This window comes from Idiotropiscis lumnitzeri, unplaced genomic scaffold (assembly GCF_059441095.1).
Source record: "Idiotropiscis lumnitzeri isolate Australia: NSW breed Sydney's pygmy pipehorse unplaced genomic scaffold, RoL_Ilum_1.0 HiC_scaffold_105, whole genome shotgun sequence".
Lineage (NCBI taxonomy): Eukaryota > Metazoa > Chordata > Actinopteri > Syngnathiformes > Syngnathidae > Idiotropiscis > Idiotropiscis lumnitzeri.
Genome location: NW_028283643.1, coordinates 146,964 through 157,545, shown reverse-complemented (window position 1 = coordinate 157,545; position 10,582 = coordinate 146,964).

Genomic DNA, 10,582 nt, shown 5'->3' with positions numbered 1-10,582 from the left:
TTCAGCTCGCGCTGTACACATTTGCTATGAGAGGCATTATCTCATAAGGGAAATATTGGACAATCAAATTAATGACTGCCCAGGCTTCAGGATGTCTTTTTACACTATATAATGGTGGAAATATACATTGGAAACGTTTATAGTTTAGCTGTTAATGAAGTTTCGTTTTTTTAGTGCTGAAAATTCATTGTCTGCTGGCGCTGTACACTTTTTCTAAGTGTTGCAATATCTCATGAAGGAAATACTGGACAATCAAATTAATGACTTTCCAGGCTTCAGGATGCCTTTCTACACTATATAAAGGTGGAAATTTACATTGGAAACGTTTGGTTTAGCTGTTATAAAAGTTTGGTTTTTTAGTGCTGTAAATGCATTTTCAGCTCGCGCTGTACACATTTGCTATGAGAGGCATTATCTCATAAGGGAAATATTGGACAATCAAATTAATGACTGCCCAGGCTTCAGGATGTCTTTTTACACTATATAAAGGTGGAAATTTACATTGGAAACGTTTGGTTTAGCTGTTATAAAAGTTTGGTTTTTTAGTGCTGTAAATGCATTTTCAGCTCGCGCTGTACACATTTGCTATGTGAGGCATTATCTCATAAGGGAAATACTGGACAATCAAATTAATGACTGCCCAGGCTTCAGGATGTCTTTTTACACTATATAAAGGTGGAAATTTACATTGGAAACGTTTGGTTTAGCTGTTATAAAAGTTTGGTTTTTTAGTGCTGAAAATGCATTTTCAGCTCGCACTGTACACATTTGCTATGTGAGGCATTATCTCATAAGGGAAATACTGGACAATCAAATTAATGACTTCCCAGGCTTCAGGATGCCTTTTTACACTCTATAAATGTGGAAATTTACATTGGAAACGTTTGGTTTAGCTGTTAATGAAGTTTCGGTTTTTTAGTGCTGAAAATTCATTGTCTGCTGGCGCTGTACACTTTTTCTAAGTGTTGCAATATCTCATGAAGGAAATACTGGACAATCAAATTAATGACTTTCCAGGCTTCAGGATGCCTTTCTACACTATATAAAGGTGGAAATTTACATTTGAAACGTTTGGTTTAGCTGTTATAAAAGTTTGGTTTTTTAGTGCTGTAAATGCATTTTCAGCTCGCGCTGTACACATTTGCTATGAGAGGCATTATCTCATAAGGGAAATATTGGACAATCAAATTAATGACTGCCCAGGCTTCAGGATGTCTTTTTACACTATATAAAGGTGGAAATATACATTGGAAACGTTTAGTTTAGCTGTTAATGAAGTTTCGTTTTTTTAGTGCTTGAAAATTCATTGTCTGCTGGCGCTGTACACTTTTTCTAAGTGTTGCAATATCTCATGAAGGAAATACTGGAAAATCAAATTAATGACTTTCCAGGCTTCAGGATGCCTTTCTACACTATATAAAGGTGGAAATTTACATTGGAAACGTTTGGTTTAGCTGTTATAAAAGTTTGGTTTTTTAGTGCTGTAAATGCATTTTCAGCTCGCGCTGTACACATTTGCTATGAGAGGCATTATCTCATAAGGGAAATATTGGACAATCAAATTAATGACTGCCCAGGCTTCAGGATGTCTTTTTACACTATATAAAGGTGGAAATTTACATTGGAAACGTTTGGTTTAGCTGTTATAAAAGTTTGGTTTTTTAGTGCTGTAAATGCATTTTCAGCTCGCGCTGTACACATTTGCTATGTGAGGCATTATCTCATAAGGGAAATACTGGACAATCAAATTAATGACTGCCCAGGCTTCAGGATGTCTTTTTACACTATATAAAGGTGGAAATTTACATTGGAAACGTTTGGTTTAGCTGTTCTAAAAGTTTGGTTTTTTAGTGCTGAAAATGCATTTTCAGCTCGCACTGTACACATTTGCTATGTGAGGCATTATCTCATAAGGGAAATACTGGACAATCAAAGTAATGACTTCCCAGGCTTCAGGAAGCCTTTTTACACTCTATAAATGTGGAAATTTACATTGGAAACGTTTGGTTTAGCTGTTATAAAAGTTTGGTTTTTTTAGTGCTGAAAATGCATTTTCAGCTCGCACTGTACACATTTGCTATGTGAGGCATTATCTCATAAGGGAAATACTGGACAATCAAATTAATGACTGCCCAGGCTTCAGGATGCCTTTTTACACTCTATAAATGTGGAAATTTACATTGGAAACGTTTGGTTTAGCTGTTAATGAAGTTTCGTTTTTTTAGTGCTGAAAATTCATTGTCTGCTGGCGCTGTACACTTTTTCTAAGTGTTGCAATATCTCATGAAGGAAATACTGGACAATCAAATTAATGACTTTCCAGGCTTCAGGATGCCTTTCTACACTATATAAAGGTGGAAATGTACATTGGAAACGTTTGGTTTAGCTGTTATAAAAGTTTGGTTTTTTAGTGCTGTAAATGCATTTTCAGCTCGCGCTGTACACATTTGCTATGAGAGGCATTATCTCATAAGGTAAATATTGGACAATCAAATTAATGACTGCCCAGGCTTCAGGATGTCTTTTTACACTATATAAGGGTGGAAATTTACATTGGAAACGTTTAGTTTAGCTGTTAATGAAGTTTCGTTTTTTTAGTGCTGAAAATTCATTGTCTGCTGGCGCTGTACACTTTTTCTAAGTGTTGCAATATCTCATGAAGGAAATACTGGACAATAAAATTAATGACTTTCCAGGCTTCCGGATGCCTTTCTACACTATATAAAGGTGGAAATGTACATTGGAAACGTTTGGTTTAGCTGTTATAAAAGTTTGTTTTTTTAGTGCTGTAAATGCATTTTCAGCTCGCGCTGTACACATTTGCTATGAGAGGCATTATCTCAAAAGGGAAATATTGGACAATCAAATTAATGACTGCCCAGGCTTCAGGATGTCTTTTTACACTATATAAAGGTGGAAACTTACATTGGAAACGTTTGGTTTAGCTGTTATAAAAGTTGGGTTTTTTAGTGCTGAAAATGCATTTTCAGCTCGCACTGTACACATTTGCTATGTGAGGCATTATCTCATAAGGGAAATACTGGACAATCAAATTAATGACTTCCCAGGCTTCAGGATGCCTTTTTACACTCTATAAATGTGGAAATTTACATTGGAAACGTTTGGTTTAGCTGTTAATGAAGTTTCGTTTTTTTAGTGCTGAAAATTCATTGTCTGCTGGCGCTGTACACTTTTTCTAAGTGTTGCAATATCTCATGAAGGAAATACTGGACAATCAAATTAATGACTTTCCAGGCTTCAGGATGCCTTTCTACACTATATAAAGGTGGAAATGTACATTGGAAACGTTTGGTTTAGCTGTTATAAAAGTTTGGTTTTTTAGTGCTGTAAATGCATTTTCAGCTCGCGCTGTACACATTTGCTATGAGAGGCATTATCTCATAAGGGAAATATTGGACAATCAAATTAATGACTGCCCAGGCTTCAGGATGTCTTTTTACACTATATAAGGGTGGAAATTTACATTGGAAACGTTTAGTTTAGCTGTTAATGAAGTTTCGTTTTTTTAGTGCTGAAAATTCATTGTCTGCTGGCGCTGTACACTTTTTCTAAGTGTTGCAATATCTCATGAAGGAAATACTGGACAATCAAATTAATGACTTTCCAGGCTTCAGGATGCCTTTCTACACTATATAAAGGTGGAAATGTACATTGGAAACGTTTGGTTTAGCTGTTATAAAAGTTTGGTTTTTTAGTGCTGTAAATGCATTTTCAGCTCGCGCTGTACACATTTGCTATGAGAGGCATTATCTCAAAAGGGAAATATTGGACAATCAAATTAATGACTGCCCAGGCTTCAGGATGTCTTTTTACACTATATAAAGGTGGAAATTTACATTGGAAACGTTTGGTTTAGCTGTTATAGAAGTTTGATTTTTTAGTGCTGAAAATGCATTTTCAGCTCGCACTGTACACATTTGCTATATGAGGCATTATCTCATAAGGGAAATACTGGACAATCAAATTAATGACTTCCCAGGCTTCAGGATGCCTTTTTACACTCTATAAATGTGGAAATTTACATTGGAAACGTTTGGTTTAGCTGTTAATGAAGTTTCGTTTTTTAAGTGCTGAAAATTCATTGTCTGCTGGCGCTGTACACTTTTTCTAAGTGTTGCAATATCTCATGAAGGAAATACTGGACAATCAAATTAATGACTTTCCAGGCTTCAGGATGCCTTTCTACACTATATAAAGGTGGAAATTTACATTGGAAACGTTTGGTTTAGCTGTTATAAAAGTTTGGTTTTTTTAGTGCTGTAAATGCATTTTCAGCTCGCGCTGTACACATTTGCTATGAGAGGCATTGTCTCATAAGGGAAATATTGGACAATCAAATTAATGGCTGCCCAGGCTTCAGGATGTCTTTTTACTCTATATAAAGTTGGAAATTTACATTGGAAACGTTTAGTTTAGCTGTTAATGAAGTTTCGTTTTTTTAGTGCTGAAAATTCATTGTCTGCTGGCGCTGTACACTTTTTCTAAGTGTTGCAATATCTCATGAAGGAAATACTGGACAATCAAATCAATGACTTTCCAGGCTTCAGGATGCCTTTCTACACTATATAAAGGTGGAAATTTACATTGGAAACGTTTGGTTTAGCTGTTATAAAAGTTTGTTTTTTTAGTGCTGTAAATGCATTTTCAGCTCGCACTGTACACATTTGCTATGTGAGGCATTATCTCATAAGGGAAATACTGGACAATCAAATTAATGACTTCCCAGGCTTCAGGATGCCTTTTTACACTCTATAAATGTGGAAATTTACATTGGAAACGTTTGGTTTAGCTGTTAATGAAGTTTCGTTTTTTTAGTGCTGAAAATTCATTGTCTGCTGGCGCTGTACACTTTTTCTAAGTGTTGCAATATCTCATGAAGGAAATACTGGACAATCAAATTAATGACTTTCCAGGCTTCAGGATGCCTTTTTACACTATATAAAGGTGGAAACTTACATTGGAAACGTTTGGTTTAGCTGTTATAAAAGTTGGGTTTTTTAGTGCTGAAAATGCGTTTTCAGCTCGCACTGTACACATTTGCTATGTGAGGCATTATCTCATAAGGGAAATACTGGACAATCAAATTAATGACTTCCCAGGCTTCAGGATGCCTTTCTACACTATATAAAGGTGGAAATTTACATTGGAAACGTTTGGTTTAGCTGTTAATGAAGTTTCGTTTTTTTAGTGCTGAAAATTCATTGTCTGCTGGCGCTGTACACTTTTTCTAAGTGTTGCAATATCTCATGAAGGAAATACTGGACAATCAAATTAATGACTTTCCAGGCTTCAGGATGCCTTTCTACACTATATAAAGGTGGAAATTTACATTGGAAACGTTTGGTTTAGCTGTTAATGAAGTTTCGTTTTTTTTAGTGCTGAAAATTCATTGTCTGCTGGCGCTGTACACTTTTTCTAAGTGTTGCAATATCTCATGAAGGAAATACTGGACAATCAAATTAATGACTTTCCAGGCTTCAGGATGCCTTTCTACACTATATAAAGGTGGAAATTTACATTGGAAACGTTTGGTTTAGCTGTTATAAAAGTTTGTTTTTTTAGTGCTGTAAATGCATTTTCAGCTCGCGCTGTACACATTTGCTACGAGAGGCATTATCTCATAAGGGAAATATTGGACAATCAAATTAATGACTGCCCAGGCTTCAGGATGTCTTTTTACACTATATAAAGGTGGAAATTTACATTGGAAACGTTTGGTTTAGCTGTTATAAAAGTTTGTTTTTTTAGTGCTGTAAATGCATTTTCAGCTCGCGCTGTACACATTTGCTATGAGAGGCATTATCTCATAAGGGAAATATTGGACAATCAAATTAATGGCTGCCCAGGCTTCAGGATGTCTTTTTACACTATATAAAGGTGGAAATTTACATTGGAAACGTTTGGTTTAGCTGTTAATGAAGTTTCGTTTTTTTTAGTGCTGAAAATTCATTGTCTGCTGGCGCTGTACACTTTTTCTAAGTGTTGCAATATCTCATGAAGGAAATACTGGACAATCAAATTAATGACTTTCCAGGCTTCAGGATGCCTTTCTACACTATATAAAGGTGGAAATTTACATTGGAAACGTTTGGTTTAGCTGTTATAAAAGTTTGTTTTTTTAGTGCTGTAAATGCATTTTCAGCTCGCGCTGTACACATTTGCTACGAGAGGCATTATCTCATAAGGGAAATACTGGACAATCAAATTAATGACTTCCCAGGCTTCAGGATGCCTTTTTACACTCTATAAATGTGGAAATTTACATTGGAAACGTTTGGTTTAGCTGTTAATGAAGTTTCGTTTTTTTAGTGCTGAAAATTCATTGTCTGCTGGCGCTGTACACTTTTTCTAAGTGTTGCAATATCTCATGAAGGAAATACTGGACAATCAAATTAATGACTTTCCAGGCTTCAGGATGCCTTTCTACACTATATAAAGGTGGAAATGTAATTTGGAAACGTTTGGTTTAGCTGTTATAAAAGTTTGTTTTTTTAGTGCTGTAAATGCATTTTCAGCTCGCGCTGTACACATTTGCTATGAGAGGCATTATCTCATAAGGGAAATATTGGACAATCAAATTAATGACTGCCCAGGCTTCAGGATGTCTTTTTACACTATATAAGGGTGGAAATTTACATTGGAAACGTTTAGTTTAGCTGTTAATGAAGTTTCGTTTTTTTAGTGCTGAAAATTCATTGTCTGCTGGCGCTGTACACTTTTTCTAAGTGTTGCAATATCTCATGAAGGAAATACTGGACAATCAAATTAATGACTTTCCAGGCTTCAGGATGCCTTTCTACACTATATAAAGGTGGAAATGTAATTTGGAAACGTTTGGTTTAGCTGTTATAAAAGTTTGTTTTTTTAGTGCTGTAAATGCATTTTCAGCTCGCGCTGTACACATTTGCTATGAGAGGCATTATCTCATAAGGGAAATATTGGACAATCAAATTAATGACTGCCCAGGCTTCAGGATGTCTTTTTACACTATATAAAGGTGGAAATTTACATTGGAAACGTTTGGTTTAGCTGTTATAAAAGTTTGGTTTTTTAGTGCTGAAAATGCATTTTCAGCTCGCACTGTACACATTTGCTATGTGAGGCATTATCTCATAAGGGAAATACTGGACAATCAAATTAATGACTTCCCAGGCTTCAGGATGCCTTTTTACACTCTATAAATGTGGAAATTTACATTGGAAACGTTTGGTTTAGCTGTTAATGAAGTTTCGTTTTTTTAGTGCTGAAAATTCATTGTCTGCTGGCGCTGTACACTTTTTCTAAGTGTTGCAATATCTCATGAAGGAAATACTGGACAATCAAATTAATGACTTTCCAGGCTTCAGGATGCCTTTCTACACTATATAAAGGTGGAAATTTACATTGGAAACGTTTGGTTTAGCTGTTATAAAAGTTTGGTTTTTTAGTGCTGTAAATGCATTTTCAGCTCGCGCTGTACACATTTGCTATGAGTGGCATTATCTCATAAGGGTAATATTGGACAATCAAATTAATGACTGCCCAGGCTTCAGGATGTCTTTTTACACTATATAAGGGTGGAAATTTACATTGGAAACGTTTAGTTTAGCTGTTAATGAAGTTTCGTTTTTTTAGTGCTGAAAATTCATTGTCTGCTGGCGCTGTACACTTTTTCTAAGTGTTGCAATATCTCATGAAGGAAATACTGGACAATCAAATTAATGACTTTCCAGGCTTCAGGATGCCTTTCTACACTATATAAAGGTGGAAATTTACATTGGAAACGTTTGGTTTAGCTGTTATAAAAGTTTGTTTTTTTAGTGCTGTAAATGCATTTTCAGCTCGCACTGTACACATTTGCTATGTGAGGCATTATCTCATAAGGGAAATACTGGACAATCAAATTAATGACTTCCCAGGCTTCAGGATGCCTTTTTACACTCTATAAATGTGGAAATTTACATTGGAAACGTTTGGTTTAGCTGTTAATGAAGTTTCGTTTTTTTAGTGCTGAAAATTCATTGTCTGCTGGCGCTGTACACTTTTTCTAAGTGTTGCAATATCTCATGAAGGAAATACTGGACAATCAAATTAATGACTTTCCAGGCTTCAGGATGCCTTTCTACACTATATAAAGGTGGAAATTTACATTGGAAACGTTTGGTTTAGCTGTTATAAAAGTTTGGTTTTTTAGTGCTGTAAATGCATTTTCAGCTCGCGCTGTACACATTTGCTATGAGAGGCATTATCTCATAAGGGAAATATTGGACAATCAAATTAATGACTGCCCAGGCTTCAGGATGTCTTTTTACACTATATAAAGGTGGAAATTTACATTGGAAACGTTTGGTTTAGCTGTTATAAAAGTTTGGTTTTTTTAGTGCTGAAAATGCATTTTCAGCTCGCACTGTCCACATTTGCTATGTGAGGCATTATCTCATAAGGGAAATACTGGACAATCAAATTAATGACTGCCCAGGCTTCAGGATGTCTTTTTACACTATATAAAGGTGGAAATTTACATTGGAAACGTTTGGTTTAGCTGTTATAAAAGTTTGGTTTTTTAGTGCTGAAAATGCATTTTCAGCTCGCACTGTACACATTTGCTATGTGAGGCATTATCTCATAAGGGAAATACTGGACAATCAAATTAATGACTTCCCAGGCTTCAGGATGCCTTTTTACACTCTATAAATGTGGAAATTTACATTGGAAACGTTTGGTTTAGCTGTTAATGAAGTTTCGTTTTTTTAGTGCTGAAAATTCATTGTCTGCTGGCGCTGTACACTTTTTCTAAGTGTTGCAATATCTCATGAAGGAAATACTGGACAATCAAATTAATGACTTTCCAGGCTTCAGGATGCCTTTCTACACTATATAAAGGTGGAAATTTACATTGGAAACGTTTGGTTTAGCTGTTATAAAAGTTTGGTTTTTTAGTGCTGTAAATGCATTTTCAGCTCGCGCTGTACACATTTGCTATGAGAGGCATTATCTCATAAGGGTAATATTGGACAATCAAATTAATGACTGCCCAGGCTTCAGGATGTCTTTTTACACTATATAAGGGTGGAAATTTACATTGGAAACGTTAAGTTTAGCTGTTAATGAAGTTTCGTTTTTTTAGTGCTGAAAATTCATTGTCTGCTGGCGCTGTACACTTTTTCTAAGTGTTGCAATATCTCATGAAGGAAATACTGGACAATCAAATTAATGACTTTCCAGGCTTCAGGATGCCTTTCTACACTATATAAAGGTGGAAATGTACATTGGAAACGTTTGGTTTAGCTGTTATAAAAGTTTGGTTTTTTAGTGCTGTAAATGCATTTTCAGCTCGCGCTGTACACATTTGCTATGTGAGGCATTATCTCATAAGGGAAATACTGGACAATCAAATTAATGACTTCCCAGGCTTCAGGATGCCTTTTTACACTCTATAAATGTGGAAATTTACATTGGAAACGTTTGGTTTAGCTGTTAATGAAGTTTCGTTTTTTTAGTGCTGAAAATTCATTGTCTGCTGGCGCTGTACACTTTTTCTAAGTGTTGCAATATCTCATGAAGGAAATACTGGACAATCAAATTAATGACTTTCCAGGCTTCAGGATGCCTTTCTACACTATATAAAGGTGGAAATTTACATTTGAAACGTTTGGTTTAGCTGTTATAAAAGTTTGGTTTTTTAGTGCTGTAAATGCATTTTCAGCTCGCGCTGTACACATTTGCTATGAGAGGCATTATCTCATAAGGGAAATATTGGACAATCAAATTAATGACTGCCCAGGCTTCAGGATGTCTTTTTACACTATATAATGGTGGAAATATACATTGGAAACGTTTATAGTTTAGCTGTTAATGAAGTTTCGTTTTTTTAGTGCTGAAAATTCATTGTCTGCTGGCGCTGTACACTTTTTCTAAGTGTTGCAATATCTCATGAAGGAAATACTGGACAATCAAATTAATGACTTTCCAGGCTTCAGGATGCCTTTCTACACTATATAAAGGTGGAAATTTACATTGGAAACGTTTGGTTTAGCTGTTATAAAAGTTTGGTTTTTTAGTGCTGTAAATGCATTTTCAGCTCGCGCTGTACACATTTGCTATGAGAGGCATTATCTCATAAGGGAAATATTGGACAATCAAATTAATGACTGCCCAGGCTTCAGGATGTCTTTTTACACTATATAAAGGTGGAAATTTACATTGGAAACGTTTGGTTTAGCTGTTATAAAAGTTTGGTTTTTTAGTGCTGTAAATGCATTTTCAGCTCGCGCTGTACACATTTGCTATGTGAGGCATTATCTCATAAGGGAAATACTGGACAATCAAATTAATGACTGCCCAGGCTTCAGGATGTCTTTTTACACTATATAAAGGTGGAAATTTACATTGGAAACGTTTGGTTTAGCTGTTATAAAAGTTTGGTTTTTTAGTGCTGAAAATGCATTTTCAGCTCGCACTGTACACATTTGCTATGTGAGGCATTATCTCATAAGGGAAATACTGGACAATCAAATTAATGACTTCCCAGGCTTCAGGATGCCTTTTTACACTCTATAAATGTGGAAATTTACATTGGAAA